General features: G+C 50.1%; 1 pseudogene; it reads left to right on the top strand.

Annotated features, from left to right (window-relative positions):
- The first annotated feature begins 19,643 nt into the window (after positions 1-19,643).
- LOC136543898 (uncharacterized) lies at positions 19,644-24,236 on the top strand (annotated as a pseudogene).
- Positions 24,237-24,585: the final 349 nt, after the last annotated feature.

The raw sequence follows: 24,585 nt of genomic DNA, 5'->3' as shown, positions 1-24,585 counted from the left end.
GGAACCTCTTGTACACCCCTTCTTTCTCCTTCTCATTTGTAACCCCACTGCAAACTTCGAGCACATGGGCTTATGAATAAAGTCACCAACCGACCCAAACTGGACGTAGGGCATGTTGCCTGAACCAGTATAAACCCTGTGTCATTGAGTGCTAGGACCACCTCCGATTACGACGTACGGTAAAACTATAAATATTCACTAGTTGGTCACTTTCTGCATCGACAGTTGGCGCCGTCCGTGGGGAAGACGCTATACGTTCGACACTTTTTGGTCATCAGGATGGTCCACTTTTCCACCACTCTCAGCCAGTGGCAGGCCCGGGCGATACGATTCGCTTCGGCTAGTTGGAGTTTCCCACACTCTCACCGGCTGGGATGTGGGCTCCACCCGTCTTCGAGCCATTCCAGGCCTTCCTCTTCTGAAGCCTGGACTTCATCACCGGAAGGCTCGGTGTACTACACCTCCATGAGGAGGCACACATCCCAGCACCCGTCGGAGGGGCGCCCTCCATCGACTCTAGGATACACGACTTCGATAGTGCGGCATCTGCGCTTCTTTCTGAGCAAACTCTCTGCTCAAACCCCACGGTGAGTAATGTACACGCTGTTATTTACTTACTATTCTCTATCTTCCGCTGATTACCCAGAGGAATCCCATTGTCCCCGATGCGACCACTGTACGACCGGTTCCCCTACGGCCTCACATCTTCCATGGACACATACGCCTAGGGGCTTCGAAGGATGCCAGCACCGCCCCCTCTCGCATCCAAATTCATGGGAATGGCAAGCTATGCTCCCACCTGTTTCCTTGACCTCATGGATGACGATGGCGAGAGTGACGGCTCCAGCATCGGCGACATGGCACCTAGCCATTGACCATCTCGGGAGTGTGCCATGGCAGACGCTCTGGGACACCCGCTGATGGAAGCAGAGTCCTCATAGACTCGCACCTCACCGGACTCTCATGTGGAGACCCCTGAGCTCACATGGGAGCATGGTGAGGCACTATGACAACAGTGGCTGCACCAGCCAGCAACTGCGCCGATGCGCTCCGTGCACCACACTGCGCCCCAGCCGCGTAGACCAGCGAGTGGCGCCCAGGGTCATGCCTGTCAGGTACGGTACAACACCATGGATAGGGGGACCGATCCCCCGTAGTTTGCTTGGGCCGGTCAGAACATCGCCGCCACAGCAATGCTTTTGCGTGGCCTATCCGAGCCAAATGACCCTCATGAACATGCAATCCACCGGAATCTCCGGGCACTAGTGGAGACCACCGCCGTTCAGCAAGCAGAGTGCTTCGTATCATGACGCCGACTCGCGGCCTCGCTCCCCGCCAGGGGAACGAGGACGTGGCAGATGGGTCGCTCCACCCGATCGCCGCTACAATCACCGAGCGCGGCATAGGAGGCCGCGTTAGCACCTCGTCTTGACTTGACAACTTCCTTACACTGACCACCTATATACGCATGGCTTAGGCCAAACTGAGACACACGCAGCAGCGACCGGAGTCCCAGCCCCGATGGCCCGAGATCGCGAACCCTTGTCCAAAACCCCCAACAAACACTGCTCCCGCCGTGCTCCGACGGAGGCCAGGGCAAGGGCAAGGCCAAGTGCTAGGATCAGGATGAGGGCCCCTCCATGCAGAGGGGGAAAAGGAATAGAAAGAATCACCACCGACTAGCCAACTCCGTGCTGGTCGCCATGACCGATCATACGGGCACGCAGCCCCAGTAGGGCCCTTCAGGCCACTTCCACAAGCTCATGGAGAGCCCGTGCACCAACCACGACTACCCTGTAAAACACCTCTACAAGGACTGCTAGCTCCTTAAGCACCTTCTGCGGTAGGCTGGCAGGCCAAAGGAAGAAAAAGGCAAAGAAGCAGCAACCGAGAAAGGGGGCGTAGCGGGCAAGGATCCGGATGACCGAAGGATGAAGTGATTCAACCAGACGCTACTGACCGAAGGACGACAATGACACCCTTCTCTCCGAACACTTGGAACAGCTATGTCATTTTTCCCCTAAGCTTCAATCTTACCATTGTTTACTTAGCGTATGCTCCTATAAAAGCACCCTGACCCAAACACTTTTTGGCCCAGGGCGCTCGGGGGCTCCACTAGGGTGCACTACTATCATTATGCTTAATGACTACCTCCCTATTTTGTTTACTACCATATGGTGAAATTCCTTCCTACCCAACCAAAGGGATAGTTTGTTCCTTTAATTTGCCTTACGTAGCTTTGCTTTAAAAACATTCCAACCGATCGCACCCCACCTATCCCTACGGTTACGAGTAGCCGAGCCTCACGGGCCATGCCCTAGGCTCCCAAGGTCACAGCCTATAGGACAAACGGGCAGGTACGAGAAAGAAAGAATAAAAAACAAAATTATGCTAAGAGAAAACTAAGGAACGAAAGGGAACAGGCTCCCCCGAACTGAAGCAACTCCATCATAGAAAACAAAATGACTGTAGTCATTAAGCACACAGGAACGTTTACACGGGGGCTCCCCTACAAACTTAAACTTTTACATTCACTAAATTACTTATATTTTACAAGCTATTGGACTGGCCCGGCAGCATCTGTTGTCGGTGCGACCGATGAGGGCGTAGGCTGCTCACTCCCTAGCAGGCACGACATTTGGCTTCGGTCAAAGTCAGGGCGACGTTCACCTATGACCTAGGCTCCACACCATCCGCAGGTTGGACAAGCATCCTCCCCACGCATGCTTCTGGCCATATCTTCATGACAGACGTCCATCACCCACTAGGTAGAGACTTGCTCTGCCACCGACCTTGCATGCGGCAGCAAGCTCTCCCCGATCGATTGGATGTCCTCCATGCTCAAGCCTTCAGCATACCCACTGTAGATGGCAGCGAAGTCCAGGTTCAGGGTGGTGCATCGCCACCGAAGTTAGCACCCTCGATGCTCCATAGAATAGCCCACTCCTAATAAGATCCTGGACCACATCTAGAACCTCCACCAGCTGGATGGTAGGCACACTAGTGCTTGGCATCGACCCGAAGACTTCCTAGACAATGAGCTGGGCAACAGTTGCGGATCTGGTCAAGATCCCCCTCGAGATCACATCGCTCTTCACGGGACTTGGCCAGCTCCTCCGCATTCTGGCTGAAGGTTGCCTTGATCGTCTCTAGGTCCCTGCTCCAGCATCTTCACCCTTCCACCAAGCCCTGAAAGAAGAGCGACAAGCTCAGAAACAGGCTGAAGAAAAAACCAACACAACAAGAAATAGGAAAGGTATGTACCGATGCAAAAGTTCTCAAGGGTGGAGAGATCCTCTGCCTGCCGGGCCACCTGCTCACGCCGCCAGGCGCTCGTGTCCTCTGTCCCCATCACCCGGCTCTAGAGCGCAAGCACTTCCTGGTCTACCTTCAACCGAGCCTTTCGATCCACCTCCAAGGCCCGCTGCTCTGCCTCCAGGGCCTTCCATGCCGACTCCAGGGCGGTCCGCTCTGACGCCAAGATGCTCCGCTCTAACTCAAGGGTCTCCAAGTATTTCTAGAGCACCACCTCGGTCTCTGCCAGGGACATCTGCAACCCCACCTCGGTCTCCGCCTAGCGAACCTTCACCGCCTCGAGCCCTTGCTCGATGGCAGTTGCCCACTTGGCTACACGCTGCCCCTCCACCCGTGCCACGGTCACCTCGGCCGCCCGATCCTAGGACTCATGATGAGCGGACGCTAGCTGACAATCAAGCTTAGTCGTTCGGGCATGCTCCGTTTGGAGAAAGCGGGACTTGCGGGACGACATCCCCTTTAGACTCTATGAAAAAACAAGCTTGCTAAGGCAACCAACAAAAGATTCAGAGGTCAAGGACAAGCATGCGAAACTCACCTCCGCGGTGAGCTGCAGGTCAACCTCAACTAACTGCTGAGCGGACTTAACCCATTCCTGGATGTCTCAGAGCTTCGCAGACAGGTTGGTGAGTTCGGACACCGTGGTGTGCCCTTACTCCCCAAGGATGTCCTAGAGCTAACACTCCTAGTAATCCTGGAGGACGAACCACACCTTTGCTAGGTCCTCAGGGTAGGGCCACTCTAGGTCACCCTCTGGTAGTGCACCGGAGGGCCCAGCCTCTGACTTGACCACCGCCAGCTCCCACGACAATGCCGACGGCACAGCCATATCATCCGCCTCATCATCAGACAGGATGTCCACCACCTTGGTTGTGCGGACCACCATCGGGTGTTCTAGCTCCATCCTGGCTATGCTTTCCCCCAGTGCCTTTGGCTCCAACCACGAGGGCGAGCCATGTGGCCCTCCGCCCGGCGAGGCAGGGAGCTCGGTCTCCCTCTCCTCTTCTATCGTGGCCGATAGAGGAGGGGCCATGAGGGTTAATTCTGACGCGACTACCACCAGAATTGCCACCAATGCCGATGCCGCCACCGTCACTATAGCAGCAACTACCCTTGGAAGGGAAGAGCTCGCTGCCGCCACCCTATTCCCCTCACCGCTCATCGCGACACGCCGCAGGGTGGGCCTCCATGCCTCTTGCATGGGAGTTGGGGTGATGCTCAACCCCGTCATCGCCCGGCCACTAACAGAGGGCGTAGGTAAGTCACACTCCAAAAAGACTCAACATCAAAAGATTGAAAAGAAATAAAGGAAAACATACCGAGTGGTGAGCGGTACGAATCTAAAGGCAAGACCCGGCGATGACGGGCCTGTAGGGCATGGGCCGCTCCCGGGCTGTGACTCATGCCCCCTCGCTTTGGCCAGGGGTGGAGTCATCCTGGTCGGCTCCTTCCCAACCTACAGGTCGCCCCATCCCTCAGCTTAGGACTCCTCGACCAAAGCAGGGGACGGGGCACCCTCCGACTGTGAATTGCACGACACGCGGGTGCTAGTCTGCTCCTCAGACCGCCCAACTTGCTCAACCATGTCTGCAGCTGGTGGGGCCACCCCCAGCTATGAGTCACATGTTGGCACCGGTCCCGATGACACATAAAAGCCAGTCTGCTCCTCAGACCGCTCGGCTTGCTCGGCCTCATCCGCCACAGGTGGCGATGGACCCAACGACGTCGCCAAAGGGCATGGTGATCGTGTCCGCTTTACCGCCCGTTCGCCGGCAGCGTCCGTGCTCGCCGCACGCTTCCTCTACATGGAAGCCACCACGCGCCGCGCGGCCTCCTGCTCATCCTCAGTAGACATTGCCATGGGGCCACGACGCTCCGCCGAGGTCACAACAACCTCCCGACTTTCCACCTCCTCAGAGAAAACCATGTCATCCACATCCGTGGGATCCTCTGACTTGAGCTCAGACTTGACGTCGCTCTTTCTCTCCTCGGCCTTCACGCACCAGGTAACCGCCTTCTCCTTCTGGTACTTTCGATGGGCCACCTCAGCCTTCTTCTTCCTCCTCGCGTCTGCCGCCTCCTTCTGAGTGGACTGCCGGGCCACGCCCTCTGGACCCTTGGGAAGGTGTGGCCGAGACTTGTAGTTTCCAAGCCCCTACAGAACGTGTGGCTCCCAATCAAGAAATAGGAAAAGTAGAGGAAGAGGTGCGGGCTAAAGAAAAGGGAGCATACCAGGTTGGACACGTTCGAGGAGTTGAAAGGCATGGGCTTCCCTTCGACCCTCTCTCTGGGCTTTAGCTACAGCACCCGGCCAAGGTGACTCCAGACCTCGTCGTCTGCCAGATCCTCCGGCGATGCGTGTTTTGAGTCCGATGGGCCGCTATACAACCACATTGGTCGTGTCCTCTCCGCCAACGGCATGACCCGATGATGGTACAGGGTGTGGAACACCTGCACCCCATCAAGGTCATGCTTCATGAGCTTCCAGAGCTCCTCCATGATGACCCCCACCTTATGCTTCTCTTTATGGGCACAAGCCCATGCCCAGCTATCCTGCTTCTCCGGCCTCCTACCGGTGAACACCAGGAATGGCGTCGCCGTCAGATTCCTAATGTAAAATCACTCCCCATGCCACCCCCAGTTGGAGTCATAGGGGAGGTACGCAAGATACGAGCCTCCCATGCTTGGCTTCCTTTGTAGGGCGAAACCCCCACTAACACGATCTCGGCAGGGTTCCCCACCATCAGGGCTCTCCCGGAGAAGAGTCGCTGGAAGAAATCCATGTGTGGCTCCATCCCAAGGAAATCCTCGCAAACAGTGATGAAACTGACAATGTGCAGCACCCCCATTGCATTAAGGTGCTGTAGCTCCAGACCCCACTCATTGAGGAGCCCGTGCAGGAACCAGTGCGTGGGGTACCCTAACCCATGCTCGTGAAAGGTAAGAAAGGAAACCACCTCGTCGAGACGAGGTTGCGGAAACTCCTCCCTCCTGGGAACCCTCCAGTGCGCCACCTCCTTTGGTGGCAGAAGTCCCTTCTCAATGAAGGCCTTCAACACCGACTCCCTCATGATGGATGACCTCCAGTCTGACATTTCATTTCGGGATCATAGAAGGATTGGTGAGTTCTCCTCTTCTCCCTCGCTCTCTCCCCTTTCTTTCCTAGAAACCACCGTGGCTCTCAGGAATGCTCACGGCAAGAAGGAAGAGGAAAGGCGGCGGTAGATGAGGAACAGACAAAAGAATAGGGCAAAAACCCTCTCCCTTCTCCTACTTAAGGAAAAGGGAACAATAGTTAGGGAAGGGCACACCGATCGAAGAAGGCAAAACGGCAGAGCGAGAAAATCTCTCTCTTTTCCATTTAATGCAGATAAGACGCACCCTAACTAATGAGACGTGCCCAGCCCAATAGAACGGCTCCTGATCGGATAGGACGTGGTCTGGGCATGTCCCACCACTACCGCATGACCAACCACTACCGCACGCCGGGCATAGGAACCAAAGCACCACCGCACGTGGACGGCTCCCTGCTTCCCCAGGCTAGACCTAGAAAAACCCAAAACGAGATCTCCGCCGGGAGAGACCATCGGGCCCCCTGAGTCGATCGAATCACTCAGGATAGACAACGTGAGACAGGTAAGGAGCAAAGGGATGCCCCATGTAGGCCATGCCAACTCCGTCATGAACGACGAGCGTGGGTCTCAGTCGAACATTTCTGACTGAAGCTCTCCGAACACCGTCACTCAAGTCATCAAGGTGAACACTACCAACCCCCTCTATTTCCTTATAATCATTTCATACATCCATATGTGCATTCATTCCATATGCCCATGCCTCTCAGACGATTCGGGCCCTGAACCGCCCATGGGCTTGGGAACTAAGCATCACACGTGCAGCGAAATGCATCACAATGCTCCATGTTGCGTCATGAAGCAGCGTTTTCCTCATTCGACATGAACAACCAACAGAGCTAGAGGAGAAAAACATAGATGAGCCCCATGTGGCCCACGCCTAGTCTGGTAGACTAGGTCATCTCAACCTTCTCGTTCGATCTTGAACCTCTCACCAAGCCCACAGAATCTCCATCGAGGGAAGGTTGTTAGGTCACCTGGGTCGGTCTCCGGAATGACCCAAGCATCTATAGGGTTGCAGGTAAAGGAGTAGTGGAATGTCATAAGAGGGCTATGCCAACCCCATAATGAACGATAGACTCAGATTCCACTCGATCACACCCGTTAGCGAACTCACCGAGCGCGTCACTCGAGCCCGAGCGATCGGGACAAGCGACAAAACTCAGCCCCTCCAGTTGTGAGGAACCGAGGACGGGGTAACGCACACAACTCAACCGACCCCTACTAAGTCCCAATAGGGCTCAGGGGCTCAAGACACAAAAAAGCCTAGGTCTACGACCCCGATCTCGCCCCATTCGGCTACGCTTCTAACTGCGCTCCAAACACCCAGGTCTGCGACCCCGATCTCACCCCATCCGGCTATGCTTCTGAATGCGCTCCAAATACCTAGGTCTACAACCCCGATCTCGCCCCATCTGGCTATGCTTCTGACTACGCTCCAAACACCTAGGTCTATGACCCCGATCTCACCCCATCCGACTATGCTTCCGACTATGCTCCAAACACCTGGGTCTACGACCCTGATCTCGCCCCACAACTCTGACTCACCCGATGCCATGGCGCGCATCGACGCAAGGATTAGTGAGCTCTGTCTCAACCAAAACTAACTGCCTCGCCCGATCCCACGACGTGCACCGACGCCAGGATCAGTGAGCTCTGTCTCGACCAAAACTAACTGACTCGCTCGATCCCACGGCGCGCACCGACGCCAGGATCCGCGAGCTTCCTCTTGCCTAAACTCTCAAAATGACTAAAACACCTCGGCTGCACAATGACGTCTTGGTTATAACAAACTCCATTTAAAAACTAAAAAACATGCACACACGCCCGCTAAATGAACATCCCCCAGACGGTTCTGCCTGGGGCTCGGGGGCAACACCCACGGGTGTGCTCGTGTGCACCCACTGACAACACAAAAAACTCTCCAGACGGTTTTGCCCGAACCACCTGGGGGCTCGGGGACTACACCCACAGGTGCGCTCGCGTGCACCCACCGACAACACAGAAAACCCCCTAGACGATTTTGCTCGAACCGCCCGGGGGCTCGAGGGCTACACCTGCGGGTGCGCTCGCGTGCACCCATCGGCAAGACAAAAATCCCCTGAACGATTCTACCCAAATCACTTGGGGGCTTGGGGGCTCCTGTTGGGTTCATAAACCCAAGGTCCCTTAGGGACTAGCTTCCACGCCAAGGCTTGGCCCGAGCAGATAGCACGTAACTCATGGGCTGGCCCAAGAGTCTGAAACGATAGGCCAAAATGGATGTCCAGTCACCGACCAGAAGGTCTGGCCAAAGAGGAGCAGCGCCCGCTCATCGACTACTTCGGCCCACCTCTCTGACTAGAGCTCTCGCTTCGGACTCCTGCCGCCTCCGAATGGCCTCTCCGATCGGAAGGCATGGCCCAAGCACTACTTCCGACTTCGACCCCGCATCTTCGGCCAGAGTTTGTAGGAACCCTGCTCATCGCTCTTCTCCGACTAGCGCACTCAGAGCTGACTAGAGCCATCCAACCGGGGACGCCTACTCGGTAGGGACCAGGAAATGTGCAGAGAAAAGCAAGGCAAGGCTCACGAGTCAAAACCACTGTACCAGGGACCATGCCCTACATGGAATAGTACCCCATAACCACCCTAACACAAACAGTATTATAGGCACCGACATTTCCCTCTATAGTATTGTGGGTGCCATTGACTCCCATACGGTAAGGCCCCCCACATGCCCCTAGGCATCAACAGTATTGTGGGCGCCAGAATTTTCCATACCAGGTGAACATGGTGAGACTCCTCACATGCCTCTAGGCATCAACAATATTTGTAGGTATCAACATCTGCCATTTCCGAAGAAGGCGACGCAACCTCCCATGTGCCTCTGACATTCTACAGTGACAATCGACAATGTTGTAGGCGCCTACCATTATCTTGTACCCGTCAGCATGGGCAATAGAGCCCAGTAGCATACGTATCCTCACCCTCTCACTTGTAAAGCCATCCCTTTTATCTATAAAAGGGGATGCGCTCCCTCCAAAAAAGGGGGGCCTTTCCTTAAGTTCACAAATACCGATCAAGTTCACTAGCTCACAACCACAGAACCACTAGGTTTGGACCTCAAGCACACGCTTGAACACTTAACACATAGCGTAGCTCCTGTCGCTCTCGGCCCTTCCGACCGGAGCCAACCGAACCTCTTATACACCCCTTCTTTCTCCTTCTCGTTTGTAACCCTACTGCAAACTTCGAGCACCTAGGCTTAGGAATAAAGTCATCAACCGACCCAAACTGGATATAGGGCACGTTGCCTGAACCAGTATAAACCCTGTGTCATTGAGTGCTAGGCCACCTCTGATCACAACATATGACAAAACTACAAATATTCACTAGTTGGTCACATTCTGCACCGATAGGTAGTGTCGGGTTACTAACTGACAGCGAGCTAGCGAACTGACGGATAACCCAGTGGTGCTGGCAAATTCTCTATCAATTCAACAGTGAGCAGTTTAATGCAGCATTCAGTTTCTAACTATTTGATTTCAAATGCAAAGATGCTCATGATGCTGATGCTCACAAGGGTGTTACGCCTAGGTCATGACAATATCAGGTCTCACTCAGATTACCCATCGACCCCGACAAGGCGCACCGCTCCGACCACATGGTTATGGTGGACATGCCTCTCCCCGTGTGGGGCGAAACCAAGCCTGCCTATAACAAGGCAACATGACCTCTCGAGGTCGGCAAGGACGTCAGGGAAGAGTGGTGTCGGGTCCCTATGACCCCATAAAAAGTTAGGTCTAGGCCTCGATCGACTCCTCCCTGCACCCTAGGTCCCAGACCTAAGGCTAGCTTTGAAAACTCATAACCCTTCAGAGGTCCATGACCTCTCTGGGAGAGATCAACAAAGCAAGTGGCCAATGTGACGCGCAGTGCAGAGCCCAAAGTGTGATCATGGCTTGGTCGTGTGGAAGAAACAAAAGGTCCAAGACCCATGAGCCAATGCACGACCATAAAAAACCTCATGACTATGCAAAAAGATGTAGAGGGGGATGATCCCTCGCATCAAAATTAAATAATCTTTTTGGCGACCCTAGACAAAGGCATAACCCCAACCACAAGAATTTAGGGTTTTGTCGCAAGGGTAGCCTAAAACTTGGGAGAAGACCTCTCCCCACTTAGCACCCTATAATACTAGAATGGGCACACTACCCACAAGGGTGCTAAGACTAAGTGTCACCACAATGGTGATACCACGAAGACGTCCAAAAGAGAATGTCACGAGCGCAAGGGGCGACGAGGAACCCCTCGCCAACCTTCTCGCCACGCCATGGCCTCTGGACCAAAGCATGCAAGAGTGGACGGGGACACCAAGCCCAAAAACCACCACCATCATGCCCTAGAAAACAAGAGGGAAACGACAAGGCACCCATGTTTTTTCAGAGAAGCTGATCGTGGCCACTAGGACCAAAGTTTCAGCAAACCCAGACCTAAAGGGCTAGGGGCCGCTGAAACCACTAAGCCTAGAAAGTGGTCTGGGCACCTTCCTTACCCCCTCATGCTCGCAAGGTTCCTCCTAGCACCAGTTGTTGAAGGGGCGCCATTAGCTTTTGGGCACTACCATCGATCCCCAAAGGGACACATAACGGGAACCACGTGGCTCTCCTTGGAATTTTCTCTTCCATTTCCTCTCTCCTCAGTAGGAAAGAAGAGAATGATTTGAAGTTATTAACCACGAGTGATTCAAATGGAAGGTAGGCCTCTATTTATAGACCCAAGGGAGGACCGAACAGCCTGAGACTCCCACGCTGTGTGGTGAACCGCGGGAGGTCACCACCTATGTCAGATGCTCATGTGAGATCAGGCAAATTGAGACTCTCACAAAGATAGGACCAGTATGATGTTGACGTGACTACTCGGTCCTGCCTGAGTCACGAACCCCGATACGCAGCACACTAACATAGCAAAACTCAGCGGTCACATACCACACATCAGGGTATCTCGACAGGGCAAAACACAACGGACACCTACCGCATTGAATGCACCAAGCCCGCAATGGGTCAAGCAACAAAGCTCTAATAGGCCACAACTATGAACCCATGCACAACACACTCGCATCTTAGTGCTTTCACTATCACTTCATGGTCGCAAAAAATGCTCGGGGGCTACTGTCGGGGTCATAACCTTAGGGTGTCTCAAGGCATCGATTAGTTAGCTAGCCATGTGGCCCACAACATAGAAGCTAGCAAAGGCCCAAATGACCTGAGGCCTAGCTATGCCAAGCAAACCTGGCCAGACGATAAGGCCAGGGGCTAGCTACAACCCCTTCCTCCTACCTTAGCCGCACGGCACTAGAAAGGCGCACGACCTCTCCCCCGTCATGACCCCTAGGAAGGAACGGGGAGAGGTCAAGCCCTAAGCATGCCTACTCTGACAAGATCAAGCACTTCACACTGACCCCGCAAGGACCAAGGGGACAATAGTCACCTCGGTTTGATCAGACGCCATCCCTGTGCCACACCACATGGACAAGACAATATCGTCCGAGGCGGTGACGACAGGTATGATGACCAATAGCTAGATATGGCTCGACAAGACAAGAGTACGATCCTACCCACTATGGGATGGGATCCACAACGAGGGCCTTGACTTAGAGGCCATCTAGGTTGGTGAGAACCATGACCCCAATGATAGGGATCGTGCCCCCCCCACTCCTCAAGACAACAAGGCAATCCATGACCTAGGGGCAGCAACCAACTCCTATACGAAGCCCTAGAAAGCTAGGAGATGATGATGAAGACCACGACAGAGACCACGTCACACAGGACGGCTGGTGAACTACCATCGTGCCCATAGTGTCGCCACGCCCATCATAGTAGCACCACACCACACCATGCCATGACATGGCCACAAGACCGTGATGACAACCATGCCTGGACGTGCTCCACAAGACAGCGTAGCTTGCAAGCCAAGTTAGCTAGGCCCTCCCTTAGGCTCATGATCCCTCAGTTGGGGGAACCTATTGCTTTGTATGCGTCCTGGCCCTGAACTCTATATAAGGGCAGCCAGGGCACCCATCTCGACATCATTCTCATCCTCAACCATTTCATTCATTCACCATAGTAGTAGGGCTCCTGGAGCTTCTCTTTAGAAAGTCAATCTCCTAGCTCTAGCTCTCCATCCTCTTCCACCATTCTTGCACCCCCATTGTAAGAACTTTAGAGCATTCAAGCAAGGAACACGCGCTCGATCATCTCTAAGACTAGATGTAGGGCTCCAGCCTAAACCAGTATAAATCCTCATGTCTTTTGGATGCTACCATCATTTTCCTAGAGTAGCATGACAATCGTATAAATTTACTAGTTTGGTTTACAAAATACCGACAAGTACCATTACCGAGAAGAGCAAGGAAGCCGAGGCCTTGAACTCATGGAATTTTGCTTGACAAAATGAGCAAATCACTGGGAGGATTGATGTTGCCCATCTCTATTGTCGAGTGGAATAGAAGGCCACATGATCTAGTGCAAGCTACCAAGTTTGCCACAGAGGTAGGTGTAGTAGTCAGGTGTCAAGTACCAATTTTGATGCATTGGAAACATTACAAGAAGCCCTCCGGCGTCATCCATTACAAAAATTTTATGGACAGGCTAAGTGTATGAATGGGTATCCCCTCTTGACATTCAACTCTGCTTTCAGCAACTTAAACATATTTACTTTTCATTCACACTACTACGTGCAGTCAAGGTTAGGGCATTAACGAGGCTCACCCACCAACACAAGAAGCTTGCTAGAATGTATTGTAGTCTAGGGGTATGGCAGGCATGCTACAGGTTGAAGAAAACCTACTTCAATGGCATCCTTGCTGATCAAATCCCTATGACCTCTCATGTCCCGTCCATGACCGATGCAAAGTGGTGTGAACTTGTCGAGATTTGGTCTAGTGCTAAAAACAAGGTGTGTGTGTGAACCCATTAATTTCCTATCTAGTCTTGCTATGGTCTACTTGTGCTGTAGTCTAACACAAATAAAGCTATAGAAAACATCTGAGAAGAACAAGCGAAACCATGCAAAAGTGAAGTACCACCAGTATACAGGATCTCGCTCCTATGTTGTCCAACTGCAAGCATTTGTAAGTGATGGTTGTGTTTCATTGTTACTCTTGCCTTTGTATAAATATAAATAGAAACTCATGTGCAATATGAATAGAAGGAGAACAAGAGGAAGGCCGCAGAACACGATCAAGGACTTGATGAACAACATGATGATCTAGGACTTGAACAACATGATGATCCAGGACTTGAACAACATGGTCGACCTGATGAAGATGTTAATGCTGTGGAAGTCTTTAAGGACTTCCATACCAGTATGAAAAAAGGGCATGAGCGATGCTGCAAGAGCAGCTGTTGTAAGTATCTTCATTTGCTTTCCTTGAAATCTATGAAGCCATTGCTATAAAAGAAGGAAACGAAGGAGGAGCCTAATGTGGCAACATCATTTAATTTTATAGTTACAATTTTACACCAATCAATATGGTACTTGTACATTGTGCTTATGTAATCTCTATCGACAATAGACAAACAAAAGACCTATGCATTGTGCTTATGTAATTTCTATCAGTAGTAGGCTAAGGAAGACCTATGCATTACTTGTTATGAATTAATCTCTTGGGTTTTCAATTGAAGTTCTCTTCCACTATCTATAACTTAATGTTTTACTGATTGAATTTCGTAGAAAGCTATGGAAACTATGCAAGCAGAACCTGTTGTTGATGGGCAGCAACCAATGACTAGTGCTGATGTTGTTTGTAAGGTCCTTTGCTTCCACCAGGGCAAGGACCCCTCCCAGGGAAGTGGCAACAATATTTTTTTGAAGAATGCTGGTATCTAGACAAGCTCCACCAGAGTAGAGACATCAGCGGAGATAATGCTTCGGGAACAACTTGCTGCTAAGGAAAGTAATGCTGCCCTCGTCGGACTAGTGGATGAATTGAAGAGGAAGATGGAAAAGGCTAGAAGGGAGTTTGAGGAATTCAAGAAACGACGGGAAGAGGAGTACAATAGGCTCTGTGAGCAAGTCATGCGCTTAAGCTCTCCTGGTAACTCTTAGTCTTCAACTCCTGTGGCTTGATGCGGTGAACATTTGTGGTTTATTGTATGGACTCATGTGATGGTTTGATGTGGTGATACTCTGTCAATGGTTCGCTGCTGACATGTGAAATGTTAATTGTTGTTGTTTGATTACTAGGTTGAATAGTTATATAGTCAATCTGTGTAGTAGTGACGATCTCGAATTACTTCTATGATGAATTGATTGTACTCCACATGGTAGAACTAGAACAGGCCACAGTGATCAAATAAAAACGCGACACGTGGACGAACCAGTGCATGACATGTGAAACAGCCAGGGCACGACACGTCGAAGGAAGTTATCAAGCCACATGGCTAAATAAAAATATGAAACGTGGACGTAGAGCACCATGACGCGTGGTTGAATAGGAAACAACCACATGGACCAATAAAAATATGACACAAGGTCCAATAAAAAAGTGACACGTGACTCAACAACAACATGACATGTGTGCTAATAGAAAACTAGCATGCAGAACAACAGGGACTCGACACGTGGTCTAGTAAGAACCTAAAATGTGCAAGAACCAGAGATGGCCATGTTGTGCAATAAGGTGACACGTACCCGAACCATCTCCAATGCAACCGGCTATAGCATATACATGTGGAAAGCATCTCCAATGGAAGCACCCACCAACGTGACATCCCCTGCCACGCATGCCAAAACAGTTCTATGATGGTATGTTTTTCATCACAGATCAAACCACTTCTATGACGAATTGCTTAGATTCATCATAGAAGTTCAAGTATGACTCGACTTCTGTGATGAACCGTTTTTCATTATAAAGTCATCATAAAACTCAAATTATGATGAATTTGGCTTCTTCAATGATGAAAGTTGTTCGTCATGAAAGTGGAAATTCCTAGTAGTGTTGTCATGCTGGCTAAGACCTCTATGGAGCCATTGTTGTCGGATGGAAGGGTGTTGTGATCTTGATACGGCAAAATCTCCACCATGTCGACTAAGCGAAAAGGATATAATGACATTGCATGAGGTTGGGTACCCGGCAAATGCACGATGCCTCCTTCGGGTGTGATGGATAAAACCAAACCCTTCTAGGCACCTGTTAAAGGAATCTCTTGTTCTGACTGCAAGAGGTGTTGGATCGACTCTTGAAAGACAGAAGCCGAGTTTCTGAATTCGAGTGGAAAACAACTCGGGTCTTCGATATGGACATCTGATGGGGTCTCCACTCGGACATATGCTCATGTCCGGGTGGGAGTCTTGGCTCTCCGTAGCCTTCGGAGTTCGAGTTAGATCAGAAATCAAAAGGTGGGAAATTTTTCGACGAGATGATCCAGCGTAGCTATTGAAGCTGCTAGGATCTTCATGAGATGACTTTGGAGCTGGCCATGGTCATGAGCCGTGTAGATCTAGGAGCCGAAGATGAAGGTGGATTCCACTAGGGAAATCATGTTGTCGAGGTTCATCGAGCTCTCGATTGTGAAGTCATCGAAAGCCCCTACTTGGCACGCTAGCTATCGGTGTTTGATGACCGGCACCTCATCATGGGTTACCCGAGACGATGATTGGTGGGCCTCGATGTACACTGAAACCTGACGGTGAACACAAAGAGATGACGAATTTATACAGGTTCAGGCCGCGATGCGCGTAACACCTTACTCCAGTGCGCGCGCGTGGCCTTTTGCATTGGATTGGTTTGTATGATTATGTGTATAAGGGGATACACCATACCTCTCTTTTTATATATGGCAGAGGGTAGGGGCACATATCTAGTCCTAGTCGGTGACAATAGAATAGTCCTAGTTCTATTACAGAATCTAACTTTCTTGGTAAGCTGACTAGGTCGATCCTTGATAGCTTGGAGTCCACGCCACCTTGCCTCACATTCTCCAGCAGACTGTGGGCCAGCCTAGGGCCCTAGCCGGGTAGTTGACCCCATTGGGAACCCCTAGGACCTTGGTCCGTCAGGTGCCATCTACGTCCCCATCTGCATCTTGATCGTCTTCATCCCCATATGTATCTGCTGGAGTTGAATTTCCTCCAGGGATGCATGAGGACCGTCCATCTACTGTATTACCATGGAACATCTCTGCAAGATGATCAATGTAAGTTGGGATGGTCCATCTGAACTTCTTGCACTCTTGATACTTTTTCTAAAATGTAGAAATGTAGACACATATTAGGTAATGCACTCTTGATACTTTTATTGAAATGAAGAAATGATGACATTCATGAACAGAAAAAATAAATGATAGTACCTCAGTGTGTTTGTTCCTCCAGTCATCATCAGCTATAATTGTTCCATTCTCATTTTGGCCTAATCCTGATTCACCTTGGGACCAATCATGCCACTGGTACATAATCTTGCATTGAGTCCATCTGTTCTTGAATTGTTTGAGTTCTTTCCTGAGGTGAGTCCTTTCAAAATATTTTTGGGCTATAACCTTGTAAGTTGTATTTTTCATATGCTCATTTGGGCAATTCCCTTCCCTAATTTGTTCGACACATAGTTCACATAATATATGTGTGTTTCCTTTGGTACAATTTGTCTTGTCAAAACGGTTCTATTACAGAAAAATAATCAGCTAAAACTAACTAATAGATTGAGGACAAAAATGTGCCACCTAATGGAGTAAATCATCAAGAGAAGAGCACAACAACATACATCTATATGCTACGAAATAGAGCACAACAACATAGCAAATGAACTCATGGACAGAGCAAAGGATGTACTAGAACATAAATCACAGATCTGGAGCTTTACCAACTAGGCGCTGTTGTCATCTTCTTGCTCCCACCGATTGTGGCGTCGAGATCCTATGAAGGAAAGGAGTTCCCGACAGAAGTGGATCCACGGCTAGGGCGGTTAGGCATCAACCTAGCACAACGTCCGTCTCCCATCCCTAGAGGAGTGAAGTGGGGTGCGGATCCCTATGGCACGTGTCCGGCTGCCGCTCTAGTGTTGTGGGACTTGGAGCGGCGACCTCCTCTGCACGCAGCCTAGCATCCTCCATGGTTGGGTCTACCCCCACCACCACCTTGACAGAGGGGGTTGGAACGGTCCATGGCCAGATCTGCCGCCACCAGTGCTGGGGGCAAGAGAAGGTAGCCGTGGCTCCCCGTGACCTCCATCCGACTGAAGGTATCCCGAGTAGTAGTCAATGAAGGGGAAGCCATCGCCTTGGGAGTTCAGATCTAGGTTCTCCATGTGAACCCTTGGAGTTGAGAGGCTAGGGACCGCTGTAGGATACAATGGCTCCTGGGAAAAGAGGTCGAAGTCCTCATCATCAGGGGCAGCGGCGGAAGAATGGAAGGAGGGAGCCGACGAAGAAGAACCCATTTGGGAGAAATAGTCCTAGTAGCCGCTCTCGTGCCCATCCATGGTGGATCCGACGTGGGAAGGAGCGAGACGTCGGTGGTGGCGTGGGGAGGAGCATGGGTGGTGGCGGCGGCGACGACGTAGGAAGCAGCGGGGGCGGCGGCGGGAAGGGCAGATGCGAGCGAGAGAGAGAGAGAGCGGGTGAGCGAGAGAGAGAATGGGGAGCGTGGGCGGAGGCATGGTCGGATGTTGAAATTATTGAGGGGTAGTCCTGTCCACTATATATTTTAGTCCCTTTAAATTTAGCAACAGGTGAAACCAAACATAAAGGCCCTAATACTTGCCTTGCAAACAGGCCCCCCAGGACCAACTCAGGCTGTCTCTCAAGGATCCACCCTCGCCTGCCACTCGTAGTTGTCGATCCGCTTCGTCACCGGAATCGTCGTCGCCCTCGGTCGCCGGATCGGGAAGGCGGTGCCTTCGGCGGCGCGGCGAGGCGGGTGCGACTGCGACGAGTGTGAAGATCGGTGGGTGCAGTGGCCCTGCGGGTGCGACGGCTGACGGGTGCTGTGGTCCTGTCGGTCTGTGGTTGTGGCGGCCGGCGGGTGACGCACGTGCGACGGCAGGCGGGTGATGCAGATGTAGCAGTGCGGCGGGTGCTGCGGCCTCTGTTCTAGCTGTCCAGCAGTCCAGGGCTCGAAGCCTACAACTTCAGTGTCCAAATGCCCAGCTTCAGACCTGCTGCTGCTCTGCTGCAATGATCCAAGCTCCACGATTTGGCTAATGCACAAACGCGCTGGTTTCCAGCAGTCACACCACAACAATGCAGATAACCAGTGGCTGACCCAGAGGGTAGTTTAGGTAGGCCAATGACTATCCTGGAATCTGGCCCAAAGTTTATTTAGGACTCAGCATTTTCAATCCTTTAGCATATAGAAAGTATGTCCCAATAAAAAACTGAAAGAAGCCCACGTTATCGTAGTCACGGAGTGTGCGCAATCAAGGCCTGTTGTGCTCTTGCGTGGTGAAACTGGGGAGCAGGCGGGGCCTCCTGCCTGAGTCATGCGGCTTTATCAGTGGCTGGGTCGTTCGACGGCTCTCTCCCACTGGGGAAGCAGATGGGGACGCGCCTGGCCAGTATCGATGCCTAGTGCATGTGCTGCATGGCGCTGTGCTGTTGGGCTCTCCTGGAGTTTGCTAAGTGGACGTTGACTTCTCTTTTAAAATTAATATCTTTTGGATCCGAGCTCCCAATATAGCAAATAATATGTCTGTTTCGATTGTCTCGACGAGCTCTTCACAATGATGTACTCCAAAACTTTGTTTGATACTATTTTTCTATAAAATAAATTTTGAATTTCTTTTATGTCCAATCTCCGCCAAGTTCATGCTTTCATGGCAATGAGAAAGCGCAAAGCAAAAGCCTTGAACTAGAACTTGTATTGTAATCTCTTATTTATGTAAGACCTTATATAAGTTTGGTTAATTTATATAAGTTTTGAGTCTTTCAATTGTATTATCTCAATTTGGTTAATTTATAGCCATTTTACCGAACTTTTTCTTTGAATTTTGTCGTGTTGCACATGAATTTTTTTTACTAAGACTACCCTGATTTCAAATCCTGAGTCCGCCACTGCAGATAACGAAGGCAGAGCAGCACAACACCAGGTTCAAGACACTCAAGGCCAAAGCAACGGTACCCAAAATCCACAAAGTACACGAGAGACCACCACGACTCTACAGGGCCACCACGACCCTACTACTCAGGCTTGGGCGCCAGCCTTCAAGGCGCCACGGGGGCCATGAGTCTACTGGCCTGGAACTGCCGAGGCTTAGGCGGGAGCCTTCGCAGTTCCAAAATGACTCACCTAGCCCGCCTACTAACTTCAACCAATGCGCAGGTATGTTTCATCTCTGAAACCAGAAACTCCACCATTAAAAGAACTGCTCTTGCCAATCGCTTTAACTACTTTGACGCGTTTGTAGTTCCAGCCCAAGGCCAGTCCGGAGGCCTTTGGCTTATTTGGAACAATGATGTAGATCTAGCTGTTGTAGAGCACTGTCACCACTATATCATGGCTATGTGCATTAATAAACAAAGCATGAAGCAGTTTGGTCTTATTTGCATCTATGGTGACCCCCATCACCGTGCCACTGATGATATCTGGAGTGGAAGTGCACAATTTCGTAGTAAATAATCAGCAACTTACCTATGTTTTGTATGGGGGATATGAACAACATCATGCATGCTAATGAAAAGTTAGGTCCTACAAGGGCTGATGTTAGACGTATTAATGCTTTTTATGCTCATGTTAAACAATGTGGTTTTATTGATCTGGGTTACAGTGGTCCTGGCTTACACCTGGACTAATAAACGTTTCAGCACTAACCCGACGTATGAAAGGCTTGATTGTTGTTTAGGGAACGCAGAATGGTGTATGGCGTTTCCAAACACGACGATCTATCACTTGCCGATGCTTCGCAGTGATCACGCTCCTATTCTTGCGGTTCTCAATTCTAAAAGATTTCGAACTAACAAACCGTTTCGCTTTGAAAATTGGTGGCTTATGGAACAGGATTACCACAAGGTTGCACAACAAAGTTGGGAGCGCTCAGCCTCTAGAACTTTTACTGAAAAAACCAGATTCCTAGCCTCCGACCTATGCAAGTGGCGCAAAACAAAGCCCAGAATTTCAGACCAGCTAGTTGCTATTGAAGACCAGCTACTCCAACAGTAATCCAACCCCCCTAACAAACAAGACTACTCTCTGCAAAAGCATCTAACCCAGCAGCACCACAACATCCTTGCTAAGGACGAAACTTACCACATCCAGCGAGCTAAGAAAGAGTGGGCTGTCAAAGGTGATCGTAACACTACCTTCTTCCACCACTCCATTATCAAAAGAAATAGGAAAAACCGAGTTACTCACCTTCAGAACCCTGATAGGCTCCCACTCCATTACCCCTGGTCAGCTACGCCAAACACTTACTTCCTACTTCCAAAGTATCTTTACCACCCAAAATCCTCACACAACTCAACAACCGATGCAGCATCAACCGCCTCAACCTCCTGAAGACAATGCGGGGAACTCAGAGACTACATCCAATTTGCCGGCTACTGATCCCTTTACTAACTCTGTTCCAGATTCACATGAATTGCATATCATTGTTAAACAGATGAGGGGCAATGCCACACTGGGACCGGATGGACTCAATGCAGCATTTTACAAGACGGCGTGGCCCTGGATTCAGCATGGTGTCCATAACTTGGTATCTGATTTCCACTCTACTGCTCAATTTCCTGAAGATCTCAACCAAACTTATATCACTCTCATTCCTAAAAAAGATCAGCCTGTTATTCCTCAGGACTTCAGACCCATTAGTCTCTGCAATGTAATCTACAAAATCATAGCCAAATCCCTAGCTGATAGGCTCAAAGAGCACCTCCCTCACTCCATCAACCTGGCGCAGGCTGCATTCATAAAAAATAGACATATCTCTTCTAATATTATTATTAGCCAGGAAATTATTCACTCTTTCAATTTAAAAACCTGAAATCAGAAGGCCTTCATTCTCAAGTTAGACCTTGCTAAAGCCTTTGACCGTCTTGAATGGGATTTTATTGAGGCTGCTCTCCGTCGTATGGGGTTTCAGGGGAATTTCATTCGCCTCATCCATGCTTGCATTTCAACGCCGACCTTTTCTGTATTGGTTAACGGTGAACCCTCTGCCACCTTTCGCTCCCAGCGCGGGATCCGCCAAGGTTGTCCGTTATCGCCGTACCTTTTTGTCATTGCTATTAATGAGCTGTCCCTTCGGCTTCAGTCCGATCTTCAGAACAGAAATCTTTCGGGGATTACTCTGGGCCCCGGCTGTCCACCTATCCATTCTCTCCTATTCGCTGACGACTTGATCCTCTGTGGTCATGCCTCTGTGGACGAGGCTGCGACCATAAAGCGTATTTTTTAGGAGTTCTCGCAACTCTCGGGCCAGGTTCCTAATTTCCATAAGTCCTCTATTCTCTTCAGCAAGAATGTTGATGACCATACCAAATCTCAGATTAAAGAGATCTTTCCTGTTCCTGATCTTCTTCCTCCTACTATGCACCTTGGCCATCCTTTGATTTTCAGTCACAGGGATAGGAACAAAGCCTACGAGTTCATCATCAATAAATTCTGGGCTAAACTAACTACTGTCAAGGCTAACAAACTCAACCATGCTGGTAGACTTACTTATATAAAATCGGTCCTTGCTTCCATCCCGGTCTATTACATGTCCACCGTTCTCTTCTTAAAGATCTTCGTGGAGAAAATCAACACTATCATTCGTAGATTCTGGTGGGCCGGTGTTCAGGATGACGATCCTTCCAATCCTATTGATTTCCGCTCTTGGGAAGACATTTGCCAGCCGAAGGAGAATGGAAGACTTGAAATCAGAGACCTCTCTACTGTTAACAAAAGCCTTATCACCCATGTTTCCTGGAATATTGCCACTAACAAAAACTACTTCCTCACTAGCATCCTGAAGGTGAAATATTTCCACGACAAATCCTTCTGGACATCCAAAGCTGAAGGTCCTCGATCTGTCTTCTGGTCTTCTATTCTGCAAGTTAAAAAGGATCATGACCCAAAACACTATCTATCAGATTCATGCAGGTAATAGCTCTATTTGGTCCTCTCCTTGGTGCCAAATTTGGGAGAATATTCACGACCACCTTATCCTGCCAGTTACCCACTCTCCCTTACCAAGTGTTCTGTCGGATCTTTGGATTCCTAACACTCACTCTTGGAACATGGATCTTTTATCCAACGTCTTTGATCAGAATGGTGTTCAGATTATATCTCAGGTGAAGACGGTTTACAGCGACCAGCATGACACTCTCAGATGGACTCCGGCAAAAAAAGGTGATTATATCAGCTAAAAATATTTACCGCCACTTAAGCACATAAATGCAGGTACATCTGCCCCAGCAAGGCTCGCGTAGCATTATTCCTTAGGCAAACAAAATCCTACAGAGAATGTGGAAGCTCAAGGATCTACCTCCTCTCATCAAAACTTTTACCTGGAGGCTCATAAGGAGGGCACTGGCAACAGGAGATAGAGTTGCTAGATATTCCCCTCACATTGACAATCACTGCAGCAATTGTGGCCTAGTAGAAAATGATACTCACTTATTCTTCCACTGCGACTTTGCTCGGACGGTTTGGTTCTCAGCTAACCCTCCTTTGAGGACTGATTCCTTGCCTCAAGAGGATGATGGTGTCCAGCTGATTCTTTCAACTTTTATTCCTGATTCGATTGAAAACTCCTTACTGCAAAAAATACTAATAACTATGTGGTACATATGGAAGGCGCGAAATGACAAGAGATTTGCAAGGAAAAATTGGACTACTTAGCAGGTACACCATGCAGTCGCTGCATTTATCATGACAGCCACCTCAGCGATGACTCCAGCAGATGAACAGGTACAGCCAGGTCACTCAAATACACACCAGGAAGGAAGTGACGGCGACGACACCAACACAACGGACAATCAACAGTTGCTGCGTCACAATAATATGAACGAGTTAAGGCAAGGTATGAACAATTTAATTACAGGAACTGCATCCTCAGCAGCCCAGGCGAACAGGTACATGGTGATTTCCACACACGGAGCATCACGTACTATGCATATGCAGCACTTTGCTCACTGTACTTTGGCAAGCCAAGGCCGTGTAGCAATGGATACCACGCACAATCTTACAACTGCAACTTCAGGTACGAATGCTTCTATTGCAGGTAGCAATCCATCACAATGCCGGACACACAGGTACACAATGACGCTGTTGGACACCTACACAGTCCAGCTACCAGCACTTCTACCTGGTTCAAGATGCTATACTGATGCATCTACTGTACCTGATTCAGTCTCCTCACTACCAAGGAGAGCTGGAATTGGAATTTTTATTATCAATATGCAGGTTCATCTGCCTCAACACATATACATCAAAGCTGCAATGTCAGACTCATCCTCAGTTCTCATGGCTGAGGCTGCAGCCTTGGCGCTGGCTGCAACTGTTACTGAACAGCTAAGTCTCCAACATACAAACTTCTTGTCAGATAATCAAGAGCTGGTCTTATTCCTCAATGCTTCAGACTACTCCAATCCTCCGGACTGGAGAATTAAGCACCTCACACAAACCTTCATCAACCACACAACGCAAAGAAGCACAGGAATTTACAAGATCCGAAGGAATCAAAATCAGACATCAGATACATTAGCTAGACAGACTATTTTAGACTCAGAGTCCTCAACTCTGAATTTATCTTCTTCCTGTTCTAACAATGCTCATGTATCTCACTGTCCACTTATGGCTGTTCTCTTTCGCAGCTGCCAGGTGGCAGCAATCTTGTAAATATACTCTATTTCTCCTTAATGTAAAGATACGCACACTCGTGCGTATTTGAGAAAAAAAACTTATGGCTGTTCTTCTTTCTGCAGCCATTGACTAACAATTTTATCAGCTAGATGTTGTTGAAATAAAATCGTTTGTTGTCAAAAAAAAAAAAAAAAACCCCTCGGCCGGCGGCCGGCGGCCGGCGGCCCTCGGTTTGTGCTGCCGTCCGTCCGCCCTGCTTCAACATTCGTGCGCCTCCAGATCCGACGCCCACAGCCGGTCGGCCCAACGAGCCAGCGATCCCGGCTCGCAACTCCCCTCCAAAGCCAGCACGAGAGCAACCTCATCGCCGCCGCTTCCCTCGCAC

Source organism: Miscanthus floridulus, chromosome 3 (genome assembly GCF_019320115.1).
Source record: "Miscanthus floridulus cultivar M001 chromosome 3, ASM1932011v1, whole genome shotgun sequence".
NCBI classification, from domain to species: domain Eukaryota; kingdom Viridiplantae; phylum Streptophyta; class Magnoliopsida; order Poales; family Poaceae; genus Miscanthus; species Miscanthus floridulus.
Note: the sequence above shows the minus strand (reverse complement) of the source record. Positions and strands in the feature narration are given on the sequence as shown.